This window comes from Salvelinus alpinus, chromosome 3 (genome assembly GCF_045679555.1).
Source record: "Salvelinus alpinus chromosome 3, SLU_Salpinus.1, whole genome shotgun sequence".
NCBI classification, from domain to species: Eukaryota; Metazoa; Chordata; class Actinopteri; order Salmoniformes; family Salmonidae; genus Salvelinus; species Salvelinus alpinus.
In genome coordinates, this window is record NC_092088.1 from 25,569,919 (window position 1) to 25,595,857 (window position 25,939).

General features: G+C 42.7%; 1 protein-coding gene across 2 annotated transcripts in view; it reads left to right on the forward strand.

Annotated features, from left to right (window-relative positions):
- The first annotated feature begins 12,800 nt into the window (after nucleotides 1-12,800).
- Nucleotides 12,801-25,939, forward strand: part of LOC139570416 (uncharacterized) — a 48,180-nt gene continuing 35,041 nt past the window's right edge. Inside the window, exon 1 of one of the 2 annotated variants that reach the window (XM_071392272.1) lies at nucleotides 12,801-13,256. The gene's annotated coding sequence lies outside the window, so the exon portion shown is untranslated. The remainder of the gene's footprint in view (nucleotides 13,257-25,939) is intronic. The other variant, XM_071392271.1, reaches the window with a different exon arrangement.

The following is a 25,939-nucleotide window of genomic DNA, read 5'->3' on the forward strand; positions in this document are numbered from 1 at the left end:
TTCAGACCCCTTGACTATTTCCACATTTTGTTACATTACAGCCTAATTCTAAAATGGATTAAATACATTATTTTCCTCAATCTACACACAATACCACATAATAACAAAGAAAAAACAGGTGAATAAAATTATTATTATAATACAAGGTGCATCTTGTTTCCATTGATCATCCTTGATATGTTTCTCCAACTTGATAGTGACTGTGGTAAATTATATTGATTGGACATGATTTGGATAGACACACACCTGTCTATATAAAGGTCCCACAGTTGACAGTGCATTTCAGAAGCGTGGCATACGCAAGAGTGAGGAAGGACCGTGAAATGGCGGAAGTAGAAGTGCCATTTGAAGCTGAAACCATGTCGAGTACAGTTAGCGAGAAAGATGAGTGGACAACAGTGAAGTTCAATAATGGAACAAAAAGGGTAAAAATTGTTGTGGAAAATGAGTCTGATGAATCGTTGCTTGTTGGAGTATGTTTTTTGGATAAGGATGTTTATTTGGGAAACCCTTTTGACATCACAAGGATGGTGAAGAAGGCACTGGGAAAAGTCCATGCAATCAAAGTAACCAGGAGTAGTATGGTGTTGATATCGTGTGTATCTAAAGAAGAAAAGGAGCGTGCATTGTGGCTCGCGAAATTATCGACGCGTGAAGTGAATAGCTTTGATTTTCGGAACAGGGCACCGGTAAAAGGTGTTATCTCTGGCGTCCCGTTGGACATTGATAAGCAATATCTTAGGCAAAAAAATTCCAGGAGTAGTTAATGCACGTCGCTTGACCCGTATGGGGAAAAGGAGCAAAGTTTCTGTATTATTGATGTTTGATGAGTATTTACCACCCTATGTAAAGTTGGGATATAAAATATGCCGTAAGAACATTCGTGCAAAACCCAATGCAATGCAAAGAAGTGTAAAAAGTTTGGCCATGTGTCAACTGTTTGCAAACGGAAGGAATATGTAATTGAAGAGTCTGTGAATGTAAAATGTTGCAACTGTGGTGGGGATCATATTTCCCGAATTCTATGAATGCCCTGTTAGGGTGAAAGAGGTTGAGGTGTCAAGGATCAAGGCTGTACAGCAAATCTCCTATGTGGAGGCGGTGAAGAGCGTTGAAGGGGAGTGGTAGATGCACCACAACCAGTTGCAAATGTTATATGTCAAGTGATCTGGATACACTTATTGTGAAGAAGGTGGATTTGGTAGCATTTATAGCCACAGTTATTAATTGTACAGCACAAGTGTCCATATTGTCCAAGATGCTGGACATCATTATATCTGCAGCCGAGACGTTTTTTTGGGCCTCCAGGACTTAACGGCAGAAGCACTGCAGGGACTACTGTCGCCAGGAAATGTCCCGCCATCACAGGATCTTCTGAACCTGTGTAGGGAACTGATTAAAACAGAAAAGCAGGCTGATTTAATTAACATTTTGTTACTAATAGATTGTACAGAATTTATTTTTTACCCCGCAACTTTTTCCTTATTGTATCCTTATTATCCACCTGTACAGTAGGTGCACATAATGCACATAATTGTTGCGAACGCCATTAGACCAAAGTGCATGTCAGAGCAAAAACCAAGCCATGAGGTCCAGGGATTTGTCCGTAGAGCTCCGAGACAAGATTGTGTGGAAGCACAGATCTGGGGAAGGGTACCAAAAAAAGTCTGCAGTATTGAAGGTCTTCAAGAACACAGTGGCCTCCATCATTCCTAAAAGGAAGAAGTTTGGAACCACCCAAGACTCTTCCTATAGCTGGCCGCTGGCCAAACTGAGCAATCGGGGGAGAAGGGTCTTGGTCGGGGAGGTGACCAAGAACCCGATGGTCACTCTGACAGAGCTCCAGAATTCCTCTGTGGAAATGGGAGAACCTTCCAGAAGGACAACCATCTCTGCAGCACTCCATCAATCAGGCCTTTATGGTAGAGTGGCCAGACGAAGCCACTCCTCTGTCAGTAAAAGGCACATGACAACCCACTTGAAGTTTGCCTAAAGGACTCAGACCATCAGAAACAAGATTTTCTGTTCTGATGAAACCAAGATTGAACTATTTGGCCTGAATGCCAAGTGTCACATCTGGATGAAACCTGGCACCATCTCTACGGTGAAGCATGGTGGTGGCAGCATCATGCTGTGGGGATGTTTTTACAGCGGCAGGGACTGGGAGACTAGTCAGGATCGAGGCAAAGATGAACGGAGCAAAGTACAGAGAGATCCTTAATGAAAAACCTGCTCCAGAGCGATCAGGACCTTAGACTGGGGCAAAGGTTCACCTTCCAACAGGACAACAACCCTAAGCACACAACCAAGACAATGCAGAAGTAGCTCTGGGACAAGTCTCTGAATGTCCTTGAGTGGCCCAGCCAGAGCCCGGACTTGAACCCAATCGAACATCTCTGGAGAGACCTGAAAATAGCTGTGCAGTGACGCTCCCCATCCAACCTGACAGAGCTTGAGAAGATCTGCAGAGAAGAATGGGAGAAACCCCCCAAATATAGGTGTACCCAAGACGACTATAATCGCTGCCAAAGGTGCTTCAACCAAGTACTGAGTAAAGGGTCTGAATACTTATGTAAATGTGATATTTGCAGGTTTTTTTATTTATTAAATTGCTAACATTTCTAAAAAACTGTTTTTGCTTTGTCATTATGGGGTATTGCGTGTAGATTGAGGATTTGAAAAAATTATAATAATTTTTAGAATAAGGCTATAACGTAACAATGTGGAAAAAGTCAAGGGGTCTGAATACTTTCCGAATGTACTGTATGTCATAAGTGTTTCCAACGTAGGTTTAGAGATAGCCCTGTCATTTCCAATGCTACCAAGTTGCCAACACCGAGCAACGTAGGCCTGATCACCGACAACGATGAGACAGCCTATAGGGAGGAGGTCACAGACCTTGCAGTGTGGTGCCAGGATAATAACCTTTCCATCAACATGATTAAGACAAAGGAGATGATTGTGGACTACAGGAAAAGGAGGACCAAGCACTCCCTCATTTTCATTGACGGTGCTGGAGGCATCTGCTCGGCCTCCGACCACAAGGCACTACAGAGGGTAGTGGGTATGGCCCAGTAAATCACTGGGGACAAGCTTCCTGCCACCCAGGACCTCTATACCAGGCGGTGTCAGGAAGGCCCTAAAAATTGCCAAAGACTCCAGACACCCTAGTCATAGACTGTTCTATCTGCTACCACACATCAAGCGTTACCGGAGCGCCAAGTCTAGGTCCAAAAGGCTTCTTAACAGCTTCTACACCAAGCTATAAGTCTTCTGAACAGCTAAACAAATGGCTACCCGGACTATTTGCATGTCCAACCCCCCCACACACATTTTTACGCTGCTCTACTGTTTATTATCCATGCATAGTCACTTTACCTCTACCTACATGTACATATTACCTTGACTAACCTGTGCCCCCACACATTGACTCTGTACTGCTATAAGTGTTAAGAAAGTATAAGTGTTAAGAAAGTATTTACTAAAATAAACTGAGGTAAAAATGCTTTATTAAAGAGCAACAATAAAATAACAGTAGCGAGACTATATACAGGGGGTATATAGTCTCGCTACTGTTATTTTATTGTTGCTCTTTAATAAAGCATTTTTACCTCAGTTTATTTTAATAAATACTTTCTTAACACTTATTTTTCTTAACTGCATTGTTGGTTAAGGGCTTGTAAGTAAGCATTTCACTGTAAGGTCTACAGCTGTTGTATTCAGCGCATGTGACAAATATAATTTATTTTGATTGGAAGGTGAGTGTTGAGCCAATATCTTCTCTGTATATATCTCCAGATCCAGAGGCATCAGGCAGTAGGTCCTCTGTTATCCTGGCCAAATGAATTGTGGTAGAAAATTCCCATGACATTTTGATTCATAGTCTAGCTTTACTGGACTCCCGTCCTGAGCCTGCCGTTGACTCGAGCTGGAGAGGCTGTTATTTAAGTCCCGCCGTGGGACGATGCTGGTGTTGCATACTTCAGTTGCATTGTGGTCACTTCTCGCTCTGTGCTGCTCTGCTCCTCCCAGGACCCAAACAACCGTGGCAATGGCTGGCGTGAACCCACATACGCCTCTCTGCAACCTTCACCGCTGTCTGGGTTGTCAGGAGCACCTGGAATGGACCAGTCCGGCGCTGTTGGTGCCAAGTCTATCTGCAGAGGTCCTTGATGACCACCCAATCTCCTGGCTGCAATTTGTGGAGCTGTCCTCCCCTTTGGTTCAGGCAAAGCTGCTTGAACTCCTGGAAAAATAGACTTCAGAGCGTTGTTAAGTGCAGTTAAGTGTAACTTGCCATTCCAGCGGTGTACTTGACAGGTATTCGACCTGTCCTTAAGAAAAATGTGTTCAACAGTTCATCATTATGCAATCATTCATTCACAATCATTCTGGTATTGTGTGCGTCCACACATTAATTAATGGGGTACCCCTCCTTATTTGTCTAGTTCTTTAACAGTATCTACATTTCTTAACAGCAGTCAACTCTTAGATCAACCAGTTAACTAATTCCAGGCCTATTTTAAATTCAATTTGGTTCACTTAAATTCAAATCCAGAAGATCAGTCAGCTCAATTCTGCCTACTTAAATTCAGCGTCCGAGAGTACAGGTATTCTTTCTACCATTACTTCTCCCTTTTGACACATTGGCTCACTTCCCCAGGCGCTGCACCTGATTGCAGATCAGAAACATCCTGTAGAGAAAACATGTTTTTTAACAGAGACATGAAGTTCAACAAAATAGCCTCCCAGCAAGTTTTCAACCAATTTAGAATGTGAAATTGTCTTCCCAGATGAGGTGAAGAACCCATGTTGCCAAAGTCATGCACAACCCAAAATGCATACCTGCTGCCAGTATACATCGTAACAGTATCCTTAAACAAAATGCATGCACAAGTGAGAGAAAATGATTCTGCAGCTTGGGATGACAGATGTGGTGTTATATTTAGCACTCTCTAGGGTAGTGGCAGCTGTAGTTCCTGTATAAGACACTAATGGTTCTCCTTCAGTCCCCCTGCAGTCCACTGTATCTTGTCATTCATCGCCATCTTGTGATCAGAGAGTGGCTGTACAACCTCAGCATAGTCAGGCAGCCAGGCTCTACAATAGCCTGCCATTCCTGTTTGTCAACACACAGTACCAGTCAAAAGTTTGGACACACCTACTCATTCCAGAGTTTTCCTTTATTTTTTACTATTTTCTACAATGTAGAATAATAGTGAAGACATCAAAACTATGAAATAACACATGGAATCATGTAGTAACCAAAAAGTGTTAAACAAATCAAAAATATATTTGAGATTCTTCAAAGTAGCCACCCTTTGCCATGACAGCTTTGCACACTCTTGGCATTCTCTCAACCAGCTTCAAGAGGAAGTCACCTGGAATGCATTTCAATTAACAGGTGTGCCTTGTTAAAAGTTTAATTGTGGAATTTCTTTCCTTCTTAATGTGTTTGAGCCAATCAGTTGTGTTGTGACAAGTTAGGGGTGGTATACAGAAGACAGGCCTATTTCATCAAGTGCAGTCACAAAAACCATCAAGCGCTATGATGAAACTGGCTCTCATGAGGAAAGGAAGCTCCAGAGTTACCTCTGCTGCAGAGGATAAGTTCATTAGATTTACCAGCCTCAGAAACTGCAGCCCAAATAAATGCTTCAGAGTTCAAGTAACAGACACATCTCAACATCAACTGTTCAGAGGAGACTGCGTGAATCAGGCCTTCATGGTCGAATTGCTGTGAAGAAACCACTACTAAAGGACACCAATAATAAGAAGAGACTTGCTTGGGCCAAGAAACACGAGCAATGGACATTAGACCAGTGGAAATCTGGCCTTTGGTCTGGAGTCCAAATTGGAGATTTTTGGTTCCAACCGCCATGTCTATGTGAGACGCAGAGTAGGTGAACGATGATCTCCGCATGTGTGGTTCCCACCGTGAAGCATGGAGGAGGAGGTGTAATGGTGTGGGGGTGCTTTGCTGGTGACACTGTCAGTGATTTATTTAGAATTCAAGGCACACTTAACCAGCATAGCAACCACAGAATTCTGCAGCGAAACGCCATCCCATCTGGTTTGAACTTAGTGGGATTATCATTTATTTTTCAACAGGACAATGGCCCAACACACCTCCAGGCTGTGTAAGGGCTATTTGACCAAGAAGGAGAGTGATGGAGTGCTGTATCAGATGACCTGGCCTCTGCAATCCCCCAACCTCAACCCAATTGAGATGGTTTTGGATAAGTTGGACTGCAGAGTGAAGGAAAAGCAGCCAACAAGTGCTCAGCATATGTGGGAACTCCTTCAAGACTGTTGGGAAAAGCATTCCAGGTGAAGCTGGTTGAGAGCATGCCAAGAGTGTGCAAAGCTGTCATCAATGCAAAGGGTAGATACTTTGAAGAATCTCAAATATAAAATATATTTTTTTGTTTAACACATTTTTGGTGACTACATGATTCCATATGTGTTATTTCATAGTTTTGATGTCTTCATTATTATTCTACAATGTAGAAAATAGTACAAAATAAATAAAAACCCTTGAATGAGTAGGTGTTTCCAAACTTTTGACTGGTACTGTATATTGTTTTGTAACTGGCTGTGGTACAGAGAATTGCAGCCTCACGCTCTACCATTTCCTCCCATTTAATGTAATATCATGTCCTAGATACTTAATGGATTGAGACACAAGCTGCAGTTTTTTTCTTAGAAACTTCGTGGCCATTTTCAGCAAGGAACACTAACAGAGCTCTGGTGTCGACTTTGCATGCTTGTTGGTTTTCAAGACACAGTAACAGGTTGTCGACATACTGTATTAACGTACTCCCAGCAGGGGGTATGAAACCCTCTAAATTGTGAGCCAAAGCGGCAGAAAAAACACTGCAGGTGATTCCGTATAACCTTAGGGGCTTACCTTAGGGGCAAACGGTCCAAGTCCAACGCTTGTTTAAAAATGTAAGGGCAAACCAGAACTGTGATTCTGGAGCGACGGGAATGCTAAAGAAAGCATTAGCCAAATCAACAACTGAAAACCATTTAGCCGGTGCTGGCACTGCAGATTGTACTGTAACGGGGTTTGGCACAACGAGCGCTTGCATGAACTGTATCGTTAACAGGTATGAGATCTTGAACAAAACGCCAATCACCTGAAGCTTTTCGGGCAGGAAGAATGGGGGTGTTGCAGGGAGAGTCTGGACAAGGCACCATTGCTCGTGTTTCTACCAATGAAGCATGAACAGGGGCAATCTCCCACACTTCCTCCTGACTCGGAGGATACTGGGCTCGGCCGGGTCGGTGTGCTCTCAGGTGTGACGTAAGCGGTTTCACGCCCCTCATTTACCCAATGTCATACTTATCTTATCCCACAGAGAATCTGGGAGAACAGCCAACAAGGGTGACTCAGTCTCCATGGAAACCATCTGTTTATTTGGTTTTGCGTTATCTAAACCACGCACGCCTCGCTGTACAGCAGCAACCCAACAGTAAGGCACACATAATGTGTGCTCGTGGAGAATTTTAGACCCATCCGCTCTAACTTCCCAGTCAGTAACCTGCAAGACAGGTTTCAACCAGACACCAGTATCCTCCCAGGCAACGTCATCTGTCAAATCAAATCAAAGTTTATTTGCCACGTGCGCCGAATACAACAGGTGCAGACTTTACAGTGAAATGCTTACTTACTGGCTCTAACCAACAGTGCAAAAAAGGTATTAGGTGAACAATAGGTGAGTAAAGAAATAAAATAACAGTAGCGAGGCTATATACAGTAGCGAGGCTATAACAGTAGCCTTAGCTTCTCAAACATGTGGTACCCTGTCACTAAAAATATAAAATAAAGCCTGTTCTTTAGACATCTTCACACTAAGAGCGCAAAATTGGGGCCCACTATACATGTCACATAGTAAGCTCTCTTGGGGTGTGGTTCCTGTCAGACAGTTCTGTTCATAATATAAATCTCTCGTCAATGATGCAATGTAAGTCAGTCTGTGGCATAAAACTACCAGTTTGTTTCCAACAGCTGCAGGCTGTTGATAAAATCTCTTCAATTGGGTCACAATGTGATCCGTCATTGTGCTGTATGTCCCATGCATAGTACCAATCACACGTTGGGTCAGTTAGACAGCGTCATGAGATGGCATGTCCCCTGAGGCTGTATAACAGTGAGGCCCTTTTCATTACAAAGAATGTTAATTCCCAACTTACAGAGAAGATCCCTTCCCGCTACATTTACAGGGCAACATGCAGGTCAAGTTTAACAGGTAGGGGCATCGTGAACAACTCTTTCATAGTCACTCCCGAGGCTCCCACAGTGCTGACTGATTCATTTCACATGGGAGGTTTGGACATAGATTTAGAATTTATGACAGACATTGCAGCGCCAGTATCTACTATAAAATTGATTGACTCATCACTGACGAAGAGACAAACCATTGGCTCCTCACTGGGGCTTGAAAAAATATTTAAATGCTGTCCAAGAGTGTCAACTGTCACTACCTTGCGTCAGCCATATGTGGGTTGTAAAAGGTCGCGTTCGGCAGTGGTCCAGTTTTCCAGCCCCCCCCCTACCCCGTTTGGTAGGTTTGCTTCGACATGTTCTGGTGAAATGTCCCTCCAGTCCACAGATATAGCAGGTCAAGCTATTACCTTGTGGTGTCTGTTGTCCAGCCCGTTCTTCAGCACTGTCTCCCCTTCCTTGTCTCCCTCTACCTCTTCCTTTTCCTCGCTGTCCATCATTTTGAGGTCCTCCCTGAGCCTGCTGCTGTGTCCTTGATAGAAGGCCAGCTGTGCAGCTTGTAGTTTCACACCCTCCCTCCCGTTTTCATTCTGTTTCATCTTATCTTCTTGAGACAGTTGCTGCCTCTCAGCGTGTTTACAGTGTTCAATGACCGTCTGTTGCTGGTCTGATGCCACTGTGTTTGCGGAAAAAGTTATCCAATCTATGCCTGTAGTCTTCCAGTGACCCTTTAGCTTTCTGCGTGCGACTATGGATGGCTGTCCAATCAGTTATGGGAGGGTAATGTTATTTTATGCAATCACACAGTCCAGTCAGCTGGGTCTGATAAAGTCTGTCCTCACTCCAGTGAAATGGGAGTCATTGTAGGCGTGTGTAGAATGGGTTCCTACTGTGCTGGGGCTGCCTCTGGGGGGTCTGTTGGTCCTGCAGTCGTATCAGGTCTTATTAGGGGTAGAGCTGCGGCGGGGGAGGCGGCTGAGCGGGCTGGTGTTGGACAACCAGGGCGGGTGCTGGTGCGTATAGGGGTATAATAGGGAGGTGGAAAGTCATTATCATAAATCATCCCAGTCTACTTGCCTTAGCTTTCTTGGTTTCTTCTAAGTCCTGTAACTTCTTTCTACATTCTTCCAATAAAGCTTCACTCAACGTGCCTTTTTAAGGGAAAATCTGTTCCCAGAACAGGATTGTCTATGATGTTTGAAAGAAAATCAGTCTCACCCTTAATTTATTTTGTCTGTTCGGGATGGGGTATGCGTCCACTGACGCTCCCTGCCGGGTTCGAGGCGGGTTCCTTCTGCTCTTTTGAGTGGAGTGTGGGCTCCCTGAGCCACGCCTAATGTAGCCTCTGTGCACAGTTAACCTCTGTGTCCCTGGGAACGATCAGCAAGCGGAGTTAGCCATCCCATCCTCGTCGCCAAGAATTGTCATGGAAATTTTATCCAGAAAGGAAGAGGGACTGTAGATTCTTCAAACAACAACCATTTATTATAAGAATTGCAATTCTGTAGCGCTTAACAATCACTCAAAAAGGTGCAGAGTTAAGAGCCCAACAAATAAGAGTTGGGTCTCAGCTTTTATAACCTTTGTCTACGTGGCAGTTTAGCAGATGTGTGAGAGCCTGGTGGGAACATAGCGTACAAACAAGTGATAAAGCTAGTTTTGTTGCTGTCTAGCTGCTGCTGCTCAAGCTGGCCTCTGTTCTCTTCATATCTCCACACAGCTGTGCCCTTGAAAGATACAAAAAGAACAGGATGGACCAAAAACTGGTCACTCTTAGAGACAGCCCTTTGTCTTTGGCCGTGTGACTAAGTTACACAAAGATCAGAGTGAAAAAACACGAGCTTCTTCTTACATGGCAGAAACAGACAATGGAAATGTACAGGTTTAAGGCTTATACAGTGCACGTGCATACGAGTTTGTAATTTTTCCCGCCATTTTTTATTTTATTTATTTAACCTTTAACTAGGCAAGTCAGTTAAGAACAAAATCTTATTTACAATGACGGCCTACCAAAAGGCAAAAGGCCTCCTGCTGGGACGGGGGCCTGGGATTAAAAAGAAATACAATGTAAATATTGGACAAAACACACATCACAACAAGAGACAACACAACACTACATAGAGAGACCTAAGACAACAAAGCAAGGCAGCAACATGACAACACAGCATGGTAGCAACACAACATAACAACATGGTAGCAGCACAAAACATGGTACAAATATTACTGGGCACAGACAACAGCACAAAGGGCAAGAAGGTAGAGACAACAATACGTCACACGAAGCCGCCACAACTGTCATTAAGAGTGTCCATGTTGAGTCTTTGAAAGAAGAGATTGAGAACTGTCCCGTTTGAGTGTTAGTTGCAGCTCGTTCCAGTCGCTAGCTGCAGCGAACTGAAGAGGAGCGACCCAGGGATGTGTGTGCTTTGGGGACCTTTAACAGAATGTGACTGGCAGAACAGGTGTTGTATGTGGAGGATGAGGGCTGCAGTAGATCTCAGATAAGGGGGAGTGAAGCCTAAGAGGGTTTTATAAATAAGCATCAACCAGTGGGTCTTGCGACAGGTATACAGAGATGACCAGTTTACAGAGGAGTATAGAGTGCAGTGATGTGTCCTATAAGGAGCATTGGTGGCAAATCTGATGGCAAAATGGTAAAGAACATCTAGCCGCTTGAGAGCACACTTACCTGCCGATCTATAAATTATGTCTCCGTAATCTTGCATGGGTAGGATGGTCATCTGATTCAGGGTTAGTTTGGCAGCTGGGGTGAAAGAGGAGCGATTACGATAGAGAAAACCAAGTCTAGATTTAACCTTAGCCTGCAGCTTTGATATGTGCTGAGAGAAGGACCGTCTAGCCATACTCTCAAGTACTTGTATGAGGTGATTACCTCAAGCTCTAAACCCTCAGAGGTAGTAATCACACCTGTGGGGAGAGGGGCATTCTTCTTACCAAACCACATGACCTTTGTTTTAGAGATGTTCAGAACAAGGTTAAGGGCAGAGAAAGCTTGTTGGACACTTAGAAAGCTTTGTTGTCGAGCGTTTAACACAAAATCCCGGGAGGGGCCAGCTGAGTATAAGACTGTATCATCTGCATATAAATGGATGAGAGAGCTTTCTACTGCCTGAGCAATGTTGTGTCCCTTTCAAATAATTGTAATGACCCCTCCACTGCCACATGCTCTCTCTTTCTCTCCAGGATATATTAGGGGAAGTTGCTTTGCTGTTGGCACCAATCCCACGTTGCCAGGCTGGCGGACCACATCAATGAATTTATCCCCTCATCCTAAACTTTTTGCTCTTGTTCAACTGCTCTTTGATTAAATTGGTTTAATAAATGTTTATATTTGCTTCAAGTGTGCTTTTTTACTGAACGTTGACACATTGGAGTTCGACATTTCAAAGGGTAACTTGAATCATAAAGCAAATTTTCCAGTTGGTTTTGGTTCAGTAAAACACACCCATCCCTGTCCTAATTTCTACAATGTGTACCAATGTGGTATATCTGGTTGACAGCGTTCTAGGTGAATAGATAAGTCAGGAGTCAGGCGCAGGACACAGGTATGAGTAAAAATCTGAGCTTTACTCAATATAAGCAATGTTCCAACAAGGATAAATATCCAGAGCACATAAAAGAGACAACGACAATCAAGCACAAAACAAAAGGGGAAGCCAGAGGGTTAAATAAGGAACACTGATTATGGAATGGAAACCAGGTGTGTACAATGAAGACAAAACGAAAATGAAACATGGATCAGTGGTGACTAGAAAGCCGGTGACGTCGAACACCGAACGCCGCCCGAACAAGGAGAGGGACCAACTTCAGCGGAAGTTCCCGACTCCCGCAGAGTCGATTTCCGCGCATATAAACCCAGGGTCGTTACATTATATTAGGGTGCGTGTACTTCCAGATATGAACAAAAAATAAAAACATTTAATCAATTGTATCTTTATTTGTTATCTGTTACTAGATTTGGAAACCATAAACGAGAAAACGAGTTGATACCAAACTTTTGTTTTGGTTTTCAACGAGAAATTATAAAATCAAGTAATTTCCTCTTGTTTGGCCTTGCCGAGAGGAAATATGGGTGTTGTTCAAACCCATAAAAGACACACCCTCGTCCACCTCGCCTTATGCCCTTCGGGGAATCCCCGTCACCATCTGGCGGGCGGTTCAAATGATTAGCCAAGCAAGGGAAGTTTGCAAAGTAAGCCCCTCAGCCCTCGTTTTTAGTCGAGTTTGCGAGTGTACAATTATGTTCACTTCGGAGCCTGAAACTCCCCATAATTTAATTTGCGACGATTGTCAGTCTAAAATTAAAACCTCAACGTCAATATGGAGTCAACATATGTAAAGTAAAAACGAATGTAAATAAGTTAGCAATTGTGCTACTAATGCACAGGACGGCACAAACACGTCTCGTAAATGTAATGATGTTTTTGTTTTGGAAATTGTAGAAATATTTTTTTTTCCTTCTTCAGAAGTTCCAGCTAGGCATTCTAACGTTATTTAGCTAATTAAATGACTAGCTATCATACAGTATGAGTATATTAATAATGATATTTAATGTAAGTAGATATGCAATCATAATTGACTGTAGCGCATATAAAGCAACCACAAGATACTGGTAGCTGAAAACAAAATCATTGCGGGATGAACGTGTTACGAATTTCCGGGTAAGGACGGTCCATTTAAAAATCATTCCTTCCTCGCCCATTGCCCTGCAGTCATCAGAAGTGTCCACTTAATTTGAGGGCATATGGTGTGTCTTTTAAGTGTTTGGACTGCACCCATGAACATAAGCACAAGAACCAGTTTCGCCTGAGGAAAAGCGAAAGTAAAAGTGTTTCAGTCAGACTTCTTGTCCTCGGATGATGGTGGTTTAGATATTGTTTAATGAAGGGATAGTTGTTTTTTATGACTGTCATACATTGATGCAGATATAAATCAGCTATTTTGATCAGCTACTGACTTTCCTGGGTAAATATAAATACAAATCTGAAGTGGAAGACCATTAAAGGTAAGGGGCTCTATTTTAACAAACCTAACGCAATGGTAAATCTTAGCGCAGCTGCTCTTGTCATTGTCACGAAGCCTAACGTCCCACTCGCGTTAGTAGTTCTGAACGAGTAAGTGTAGGCTATATAGAAATAATGACGCTCAAATTGAAAATCATTAACCGAAATAATGAGGATTTCGATCCGTCTAATTGGGGTGTACATTACATCTCACATACCTGAACCGAAAACCGGTGTTGTGCCGAACCCCCCCCCGTGCCCTTCGCGTGTACGCTCACCACACTCAAATCTTCATTGCTTGCTAGTTGAGATTTCTGCTCTTCACTCCGTTTTCAGTTTAGCCTACATTTCACTGATCTTAGTAGCAGAAACCATTTTTTATTTGTCCTTCAAGGCAGCTGTCAATGTTCATGTTAGGCTGCTTTTAATTTTTTTAATTTTTTATGGCGGTTTGGTCGCGGGAGAGGCACTAGTAATGTCTGCAGTTTTCGGTTTGGCTATTTATGTATTTATTAGTCTATAAATTAGAATTTCGGCAGGCAAGAAAATGGCCTTTCTGAACTCCCCCTCTAATTTCCTTAATTTTGTCACTAGAGTCAAATACTTTGTGGCACACATCGCAATCAAATACTGTCTATAGAACATACTTCACGTCTGGATAGGCAACCAAAATGAATAATTAATGTATGTGTGTTATATTAAACATAGAGGAGGGAGTAAAATGTAGGCAAGCAATAAACATTTCAGAACAACTACTTGTCGAATAAGACATGGGAGAGATGACGAATTTTGGCAAAGAGATTTATTTCTAGACTAATAAATGGCCAGACGGAAGCCACTCCTCAGTGATTGGCAGTGATTATGGTTTAGCCTGGCACACCTGTATTTGGGGAGTTTCTCCCATTCTTCTCTGCAGATCCTCTCAAGCTCTGTCAGGTTGGTTGGGGAGCATCGCTGCACAGCTATTTTCCGGTCTCTCCAGAGATGTTCGATCGGGTTCAAGTCCGGGCTCTGGCTGGGCCACTCGAGGACATTCAGATACTTGTCCCAAAGCCACTCATGCATTGTCTTGGCTGTGTGCTTAGAGTTGTTGTCCTGTTGGAAGGTGAACCTCCACCCCAGTCTGAGGTCCTCATCGCTCTGGAGCAAGTTTTCATCAAGGATCTCTCTGCACTTTGCTCCGTTCATCTTTCCCTCGATCCTGACTAGTCTCCCAGTCCCTGCCGCTGAAAAACATCCCCTCAGCATGACGCTGCCACCACCATGCTTCACAGTAGGGATGATGCCAGGTTTCCTCCAGACGTGACGCTTGGCATTCAGGCTAAAGAGTTCAATCTTGGTTTCACCAGACCAGAGAATCTCCAAGGGGGCTGTCATGTGTCTTTTACTGAGTAGTGGCTTCCGTCTGGCCTCTACCATAAAGGCCTGATTGGTGGAATGCTTCAAAGATGGTTGTCCTTCTGGAAGGTTCTTCCATCTCCAAAGAGGTACTCTGGAGCTGTGTCAGAAGAATGATGGAGGCCACTGTTTTTGGGGACCTTCAATGCTGCAGACATATTTTGGTACCCTTCCCCATATCTGTGCCTCGACACAATCGTGTCTTGGAGCTCTATGGACACTTTTTTCGCTTTGTCATTATGGGTTTATTGTGTGTAGATTTACGAGAAAAAAAAATGTTCATGTGGAAAAGGGAAAGGGGTCTGAATACTTTTCGAACGCAATGTACATATGAATTGGGTAAAGCAGTCTGTTAACATTATTAAAGTGACTAGTGATTCCATGTCTATGTACAGTACCAGTCAAAAGTTTGGACAAGTACTCATTCAAGAGTTTTAAATTTTTTGTACTCTTCTCTACATTGTAGAATAATAGTGAAGACATCAACACATATGGAATCATGTAGTAACCAAAAAAGTGTTCAACAAATCAAGATATATTTTATATTTGAGATTCTTCAAAGTAGCCACCCTTTGCCTTGATGACAGCTTTGCACACTCTTGGCATGTTTGCTTATGGCCTTATACAGCTGGTTGAGTGTTGTCTTAGTGCCAGCATCGGTTTGTGGTGGTAAATAGAGGGCTACGAATAATATAGATGAGAACTCTCTTGGTAGATATTGTGGTCTACAACTTATCATAAGGTACTCTACCTCAGGCGAGCAATACCTCGAGACTTTTTTAATATCAGACATCGCGCGCCAGCTGTTGTTGACAAATAGACACACACTCCCGCCCCTTGTCTTACCAGACGTAGCTTCTCTGTCTGCGGATGCATGGAAAATCCCGCCAGCTCTATTATCCGTGTCGTCGTTCAGCCATGACTCGGTGAAACATAAGATATTACAGTTTTTAATGTCCCGTTGGTAGGATAATCTTGATCGTAGATCATCCATTTTGTTTTCCAATGATTGCACGTTGGCCAATAGAATGGATGGCAGTGGGGGTTTACTCACTCACCTACGAATTCTCAAAAGGTAGCCCAAACTCCGCCCCTTTTCCCCCTGTATTTTCGTCATGCAAATGATGGCGATGTGGGCCCGTTCCCGAGAAAGCAGTATATCCTTCATGTCGGACTCGTTAAAGAAAAATCTTTGTCCAGTTCGAGGTGAGTAATAGCTGTTCTGATCTCCAGAAGTTATTTTTGGTGATAAGACGGGAGCAGCAACATTTTATACAAAAATACGTATTTTTTAAAAAGTTACAAATAAAACGAAAAAATATAAAATAGTAGTTGGTTAGGAGCACGTAATATTTAGATTTTATGTGTGAGGCATGTTCTCAATAAGCAAGATATAGCCTAGCCCAATAATGGATTAAATGAGCCGAATGTTTCTCCTTATAGTCCAAGGATCTTACAGCCAAAACAATCCAATACTCCATCTAGACATGAATCGATTCTCAATTGCGGTAAGGGTCCAGAAACAAAGCTCTCTATTTTCATATCGCATCAAAATAATTTCACAAATACAAAATATACACTTATTGTACACTGTTTTAACTCGTTTTAATGCAGTTGCAGCCGACCAGTATTTTTCAGTGAAAACACATTTGTGGCATCCGTCTTCCGTTTACACACAGCTGAGACGCATATAGCTAATTAGCACAGGTAGTCCGTCTTTCGTCTGTTTTCCGTAAACAAGTGCTGTAACATGGAAATATGGCCGCGTGGGAACCCTGAACCTAACCCTATAAAGGTGGGTAGTAATTTAACCTTTTTATTTTTTGTCGCTGATATGACATATGTTTGCAAAACTATACTGAAAACAATGCACATTAACATTTAGAGCAAGTGTTGGGGATCTTAAAGGGAAGATTGCAGAATAAGGTTGCTGTTAACATTCTGATTTGTTTCATCCTTCCAACTAAAAGTCCCAATATGATATATCACTTTACATTTGTATTTTGGGAGAATTAGCGTTCGGAAAAGTGAAGTTAAGAGGAGCACTACACAAACAGGAGTGAAGCCACTGTCCACATAAGATTGAAGACCCACATCATACTGAGTCCTAATGTTTTAAAAAAAATATTTTGGCACTTTGAATGAAGCCATCATCTGACCATATCCTGCAATTTATTTATTCTCCATGGCCTAAAAAAACAAACACTTATACAGCTTTTAGCATAGCCCCTTTTACACCCCTGCTGGCTTGCCCCTACTGGCTAACCACTAGCAAGCTTGAAACGCATCACTTATTAGCAGTTCAGCATTTCTCATACTTTTACACAAAGTCAAGATAAACCTTTACCATTTTAGTAGACATTGAATGTCTATAACCAAATTTGCTAAAACTCTGTCGTTGGCCGATCGTACCTATGGCTAGCCACATGCTAGCCTGAAGAGTAATTATGGCAGCAGTAAATCCAGGTATAATGGCTAACTAACATCCTGCACGCTATATCGGCTAATAAAGATCAGGCAGTTCGGGGAGCACGTGATGCCGCGGAGCTGAGCAGACGTTGACAAACCGAGCTCTTCAAAGTTATTTCATTATTACCTAAATAACAACGTTGAAACAATATTCTAACATCGGCTGATAAATTGTCAAGTACTAACCTTCCCAAAGAGCCATGGACCTCCGACCGAGAGGCAAGAAGGACGACCAAAACGTTGTTGATTCCCAAGATTGCCTTTTGCGAGCCTGCCGACATGCTGACTACTCTCCTCCAGGAAATTCAGGATGGTAACAAAGGTCTTTCTCTGAAAATTGACAAGAAATTGTCTGAACTCCATTCTTCCATTGACGACCTGAAAGCCTCCATGAATGATCTCCTTTTAAGAACGACTGAGGTTGAGTTGCGCATTAACACAGTTGAAGATACCATCACTTGACATGACCAGGTTCTGATATAACTGCAGAAGGACAATGCCTACCTCAAAAACAAGGTAGACCAGATGCAGAACCAGAGCAGACGTAGTAATATCCGTGTGGTGGGATTGAAAGAGGACAGCGAGGGCTGTGACCCGGTCCGTTTCTTCACTCAATGGCTCCCAGATGTCCTAGGGATAATCAACCTCACCAAGCCACTGGAAATCAAACGCGCCCACAGAACATCAGCGCCGAAACCCCTGCCAGATGAGCCCCCACGGGCCGTCCTGATCAGGTTCCTCCGTTTCCAGGACAGAGAGAAGATACTGCAACTCGCAAGAGCCAAAGGGGACATCCCCATCGATGGCAAGAGAGTCAGCCTTTTCCCGGATATGAGCGCGGATCTCACCAGACGTCGCAAGCAGTTCAGACCTGCCGCCAAAGCACTGAAGGAGAAGAACATCACCGGCGACCTCATCCACCCTGCGCGGATGAAAGTTCAGTACAAAGGCCGAAGCCATCTCTTCAACACACCAGGAGAAGTGTCAAAGAACTGAACCGCGTCTGAACCAGGATGGTCTTTCTGGGGGATAAGATGTAGTTTGTTTGTTTTCTCATATCCGGGCTGTCCTGGGACTGAACTGCTGATGTCTTCTTGGAATTTGGATCCGTTTACCCCGCTATCCGGTCACTATAATTGATTTGTACATTTTCAACTAACCGTTTTTTTCACAGGGTGACTTCTATTACATTTACAGGAGAGTATATTTTGGTTTAGTCAATATCCACTGGGCGAAGCAAATTAGTGGGCTTAGGCCCACTGCTTTCCCCCCTATTTATGTTTCTCCTCTCCTGAAAAGAGACTCAAGCAGCCCTTACTGTGGGCAGTAAATATTCAGCCATAAATGTCTATTCACAACGTTTGTTTTCAACTTAGAGAACTCGCAGGTTTTAGTTTACGCCAAGGTTTAGCTAGTAAGAGCAAGATGGAAAGCGAGCGACAACGTATCTCTACAAGTGTATTCATGTTTGATTGTTGGGATTGTTGTTTTAGTCTGACAATCGGGGAAGGGGGGGTTTCTGTTTTTTCTTCTTTTTCTATGTTGATTGTTGTTTCTTTCCTAAAGAGACACATAGGTCACTTTTGTGGCCATTTCCTGACTATTTACATATGAGAGATTTCCATTCGGTTACATATTTGAAACCCAACCTATGCTTAATCCACTAAAATATGTCACATTCAACGTAAAAGGTCTTAACAGCCCGATTTAAAAGGAAAATAGTCTGGGCCTCCCGGGTGGCACAGTGGTCTAAGGCACTGCATCGCAGTGCTAGCTGTGCCACCAGAGACTCTGGGTTCGAGCTCTGTTGCAGCCGGCCGCGACCGGGATGTCCATGGGGCGACGCACAATTGGCCTAGCGTCGTCCGGGTTAGGGAGGGTTTGGCCGGTAGGGATATCCTTGTCTCATCGCGCACTAGCGACTCCTGTGGTGGGCCGGGTGCAGTGCGTGCTGACCAGGTCGCTACGTGTACGGTGTTTCCTCCGACACATTGGTGCAGCTGGCTTCCGGGTTGGATGCGCGCTGTGTTAAGAAGCAGTGCGGCTTGGTTGCGTTATGTTTCGGAGGACGTGTGGCTCTTGACCTTCGTCTCTCCCGAGCCCGTATGGGGGTTGTAGCGATGAGACAAGATAGTAACTACTAACAATTGGATACCACGAAATTGGGGAGAAAAAGGGGGTAAAAAAAAAAAAAAAGGAAAATAGTCTAGTCTTTGCCCTATTGAATGCTCCTAACTTCGATGACCACCACCTTAAGAAATTAAAGGCTGACGTTGTGTTTTTACAAGAAACACATCTTACAGCCAGTGAACACAAGAAATTGAAGAGGGAATGGGTAGGACAAGTTTTTGCGTCCTCTTTTAACTCCACAGCAAGGGGAACTGCAACTGCGTCAACAACACCATCTCTGATCCCTTGGGCAGGTTTGTTTTGGTGCAGGGGGATATGTTTTCGGAGACTTGGACCCTATTGAATATTTATGCTCCTAACTTCGATGACCATATGTTTATTCAGAATGTCTTCCTTCAGGTTGCTCAAGCACCACCAGGATGGCTACTGGTTGGAGGAGATTTACATTTTTGTTTAGATACAGTTCTTGAAAGGTCCTCTGATAAACCCTCACTTCTTACCAAAGCCGGCAAGCTCACCATGTCATTCATGAAAGATCTCAATTTACCTGACATCTGGAGACAGTTGCACCCACAGGATAGGGACTACTCTTTTTATTCACACCCACACAACACACACACACGCACAGATAACTTTTTACTATCGACCCAACTGTTTCATAGAGTGTTAGATATCGAGTATCTCCCCAGATTGCTTATTGACCATTCTCCTCTGGTATTATCAATCTCCATTTCTACCAAGGTAAATGGAGCATATAGATTGAGACTAAATTCTATACTCCTAAAGAAACCTGAATTTTGTGCATTGATCAAAGAGCAGATCAATATTTTTACTTTGACAAACAAACCCTCAGTTTCATTCTTTGGGACACATTGAAAGCCTATCTGAGGGGACAGATCATTTCCTATACTAAAGGGTTGAAGAGAAAACACGGTGTGGAACTGAATGCCCTTGAATCTGAAATCTCTGAGCTAGAGAAAACCTACCAAAGAGGCCCGACTAAAGATCTATACAGGCTTTTGTTAAATAAAAAACTGAAATATAATATTCTGAACACATATCAAGCTGAGAGGGCCATCACTAAATCAAATCAGCGTTATTACGAGCTTGGAGAGAAAGCTCACAAAGTATTGGCATGGCAACTGAAAGCAGAGGAAAGTAAGAGGACAATTAATGCTATAGAAACTCTTACTAATGAGATATCTTTCGACCCTACTGAAATTAATGATACTTTTAAGAAATACTACGAAGACCTCTACACTTCCCATTCAAGCGATGATCTATCAGAGATCGACTCATTTCTCTCCTCTCTCAACCTCCCATGCCTGTCAGAGGAAGACAGAGAGCGCCTGAGTGAACACTTCTCAGTTCCTGAATTGCTGGAGGCCATTAAATCCTTACCTTCTAATAAATCTCCTGGGGAGGATGGCTTCCCTCCAGAGTTAGCTGCCTACAACTACGCAACATTATTAGGGTGACTCTCAAGGGACAATGGAACCTACCTAAGATGTCACCTGTTGAACAACCACTGTTCAAGACCATTTCCCGTGTTTACGATGCTCATATATTAGGACTAACACTGCCTGAGCTAGATAAACCCCAACTTAGATGGGAAAAAGGGTCTATGGAGGGTCTATGGACTGATCTATGCAGGGATGGTGTTACATCCACATTGAACTCCAGATACAGACTGATCCAGTTTAATTTCCTCCATCAGCTCTATATCACCCCATCTAGACTGCACAAGTTCAACCCTGGTATCTCCTCCCTATGTTTTACATGTGGCTCAGATGAAAGAACGTTCCTCCATTCCACTTGGCAGTGGTCAAAACCACACGGTTTCTGGCAGGGGGTATGCGATACCATGTCCTCAATTCACGGGGTTGCATTCCCTTTAGCCCCCGAGGTCCGTCTACTGGGTAAATTTACTAACTCCAATCTTAGGCAAAGCCATACTATAAAGCTAACAGAAATATTGCTAGCGATTGCCAAGAAATGTATTGCCTTGAAATGGAAATCGGATTCCTCCCTGCCAGTTGCAATGTGGCTATCGGAAGTTAATAGTTGTATCCCACTGGAGAAAATCACTTACTGCTTGAGGAATAAGTTAGAGACATTTTACAGAATTTGGCAACCTTTTATTGACTATATGGAGAATCTCCCCTCCCCTCACATCACATTGATTGAATCTCTATATAATCCTTATATAATGTTTCACACGTAATGTATAGTATGTAGCTTACGGCAGGTACCAAATCTAATAATGATCCAATGTCTCATTATTATTTTTTATTTTACTTTATTTTATTATGACTTATTTATTGTATGTTTGTAAATATAATTATTATAATTATACTTTACATTTTTTTATTTTCCCATGATGTCAAGCAAAGAGGCACTGAGTTTGAAGGTAGGCCTTGAAATACATCCACAGGTACACCTCCAATTGACTCAAATGATATCAGAAGCTTCTAAAGCCATTACATAATTTTCTGGAATTTTCCAAGCTTTTTATTAAAGGCACAGTCAACTTAGTGTATATCAACTTCTGTCCCACTGGAATTGTGATACAGTGAATTGTAAGTGAAATAATCTGTAAACAATTGTTGGAAAAATTACTTGTGTCATGCACAAAGTAGATGTCCTAAATAACTTGCCAAAACTATAGTTTGTTAACAAGAAATTTGTGGAGTGGTTGAAAAACGAGTTTTGATGACTCCAACCTAAGTGTATGTTAACTTCCGACTTCAACTGTATGTATGGCAGGACCAAATCGGAGAGCTAGGTAGGAGTAAGCCCATGTAATGCTTTGTAGGTTAGCAGTAAAACCTTGAAATCAGCCCTAGCCTTAACAGGAAGCCAGTGTAGGGAGGTATGCACTGGAGTAATATGATCACATTTTTGGGTTCTAGTCAAGATTCTAGCAGCCATGTTTAGCACTAACTGAAGTTTATTTAGTGCTTTATCCAGGTAGCCAGATAGTAGAGCATTGCAGTAGTCTAATCTAGAAGTGACAAAGCATGGAATAGCTTTTCTGCATAATTTTTGGGCAAAACGTTTCTGATCTTTGCAATGTTACAAAAATGGAAAAAAGCTGTCCTTGAAATATTTTATTTTGATATGTTCATCAAAAGAGAGGTCCTTCACAGTTTTATTTGAGATGACTGTACAATCATCAAGATTAATTGTAAGAACCAACAGCAGATCTCTGTCTCTGTTTTGTCTGAGTTTAAAAGTAAAACATTTGCCACCATGTATGAAACACAGGCTTCCAGGCAAGGCAATTTTGGGGCTTCTCCATGTTTCATCGAAATGTACAGCTGTGTGTCGTCCGACATTTCAGTTAAATTTGACAGTGTGTTTCTGAATGACATCACCAAGAGGTACAATATATAGTGAAAACAATAGTGGTCCTAAAATGGAACCTTGAGGAACGCCGAAACTTACAATTGATTTGTCAAAGGATTAACCATCCATGATATGTTTCTGACAGATAAGATCAAACCAGGCTAGAACATGTCCGTGTATTGTCTCCAAAAGAATGTGGTGATCGATGGTGTCAAAAGCAGCACTAAGGTCTAGGAGCACGAGGACAGATGCAGGAGCCTTGGTCTGACGCCATTAAACGGTAATTTACCGTCTTCACAAGTGCAGTCCCAGTGCTATGATGGGGTCTAAAACCAGACTGAAGAATTTCGTATACATTAATTGTCTTCAGGAATGCAGTGAGTTGCTGCGCAACAGCTATTTCAAACATTTGAGAGGAATGGGAGATTTGATATAGGCCAATAATTTTTTTTACATTTTCCAGGTCAAGGTTTGTCTTTTTCAAGAGGCTTTATTACTGCCACTTTTAGTGAGTTTGGTACATCCATGTGAGTGGGCCAGTTCGTTTTGCATGGACCGGTCCACTTAGATTGCTTTCCATCTTCATTTTTTATAATCTTCTAGCAGTATAACATGACTGAAGTGCCAGGGGTTCCCCTGACCTAGTCTGCTTTGGGCAGACTCTCTTCCCAATATTCTTGCATTTCGACAAAACATGCCTGCTGGTAAACAGTGCACTGCCACCATCAGGCAATGTATTGTTGGAACAAAACATTAGGAACACCTTCGTAATATTGAGTTCCAACCCCTTTTCCCCTCAGAACAGCCTCAATTAGTCAGGGCATGGACTACAATGTGTCAAAAGCGTTCCACAGGGATGCTAGCCCTTGTTGACTCCAATGCTTCCCACAGTGTCAAGTTAGCTGGATGTCCTTTGGGTGGTGGACCGTTGTTGATACACACGGGAAACTGTTGAGCGTGACAAACCCAGCAGCTTTGCAGTTCTTGACACACTCAACCCGGTGCACCTGGCACCAACTACCATACCCTGTTCAAAGGGACTTAAATCTTTTGTCTTGGCCATTCATCCTCTGAATGGTTCTTCTTCTTCGGCAGATCGTATACAACTTAAAGGTGCCTACACTGCCACCTACTGTACTAAAGTGTGAGGCCAGTCACAGCCTACCTACATTACATTATCTTCATTATTCCTGTTCCTAAAAGGAAAACATTTTCGCCATCAACTAACCCTACACCTATATACCACAAATCTCATACACCCAGGTACAGCTCTGCAGCTGCCACCTACACTCATTAAAACCCCACTACCCCATTCCACTACTTTGACCTTATCTACTCCTGTACCATGCCAATGGCCTGGAAAGACGGGACACCACCCCTCAACACACCCTATAACTCTTCTGAAGTCAAATCTCGTATACCCAAATACTTCTCTGCATCAGCCACCATAACATCTATTCTTTGTGATTTACGTTCCATTTCTGAGGTACAGTTAATAGCAAGTGCTATGAATGCTAAGAAGCCATCCTTACTGAAGCATTTCTCACCCTTTGCCCTATCCCTCTGTGCTGGCACAAATCTACTGCTCACTGGGATCCTCTCAGGATCCATCACCCTTGACCCATCCTCCTCCACTTTCTTCACTGCATCAGCATACGACACGCTCTGCACTACTCTGACTCTGGCCACTTCAACCTGCCCATCTCACACTGGACACTTCCGATCCCCAGCAACATGAGCACCCCTACAGTTGACACACACAACTTTATCCACCGAAACTACACAATCCTCTGTCCCATGCCCTTTTGCACACTTCCCACATCTTGGAATCTCCTTCCCACACTGCTGCAACATGACCATAAACGTTGCACCTGAAACAGTGCAGTGGATTCTGCACAAAAGCAGGATAACTTCTTATGGATAGGGGGCAGTATTTGTAAGTTTGGATGAATGAGGTGCCCAATGTAAACTGCCTGTTACTCAGGCCCAGAAGCTAGGATATGCAAATAATTGGTAGTATTGGATAGAAAAATAAAACAATGTCTGTGAGTATAACAGAACTGATATGGCAGGCGAAAACCCGAGGACAATTTTATTTTTCAGCTCACCACTGATTACTATTGCTGTCTATGGGAATATAAAAGGAATACCTCCCAGAATGCAGTTTCTAGGGCTTCCACTAGATGTCAACAGTCTTTCGAAAGAATTTCAGGCTTGTTTTTTGATAAATGAGCTAGAATTTGTAGTTTTTGTAAGTGGCTCCCATTTTGGCTGTAGTGTTTGTTGCGCGTTCCGGTGAGTGGGCGCACTTCGCTATTTATCTCCGGTAATGACAATACTATTCTCCGTCTTAAATTGTATCATTTATTTACATATTAGGGTACCTGATGTTTGATTAGAAATGTTGTTTGACTTGTTTGGAAGAAGTATATTGGTAACGTTTGGGATTCTTTTTGTATGCATTTTGAACGAGGGAAACCGGTGGATTATTGAATGAAGCGCGGCAACTAAACTGACTTTTTTGGGATATAAAGAAGGACTTTATCAAACAAAACAAACATTTGTGATGTAGCTGGGACCTTTTGGATTGCTGTCACGATCGTGTGGAGGAGAGACGGACCAAAACGCAGCATGTGGAAAATAAGCCATCTTCTTTTATTTTTCTACGAAGATGAACATGAAACGAAACACTATTACAAACTATACAAAAACAACAAACGATCGTGAAGCTATAGACGTAAGTGCACACACAAGCTACAAACGTACAACATAGACAATTCCCCACAAACATCTAAAGCCTATGGTTGCCTTAAATATGGCTCCCAATCAGAGACAACAATAACCAGCTGTCTCTAATTGAGACCCAATTCAGGCAACCATAGACTTTCCTAGAAACCTACACTAAACCATAGACACAGCTAGACTACTATACTAAACATAAACCCAACTACTCTAATAAACCCCCTAAACCTTACAACCACCCTAGACACTACAAAAAACACATAATTTCCCCATGTCACACCCTGACCTAACTAAAATAATTAAGAAAACAAAGAATACTAAGGCCAGGGCGTGACAATTGCCAACAGAGGAAGATCTTCAAAGGTAAGTGATTTATTTTATCGCTATTTCTGACTTTAGTTATGCCTCTGCTTGGTTGGAAACGACCATTTGTGATGTAGCTGGGACCTTTTGAGATTTCCATACCCAATTACAACATCTTCCGTCAAGATAGAACTGCCAAAGGGGGAGGAGTTGCAATCTAATGCAGAGATAGCCTGCAAAGTTCTGTCATACTTTCCAGGTCTATACCCAAACAGTTCGAACTTCTAATTTTAAA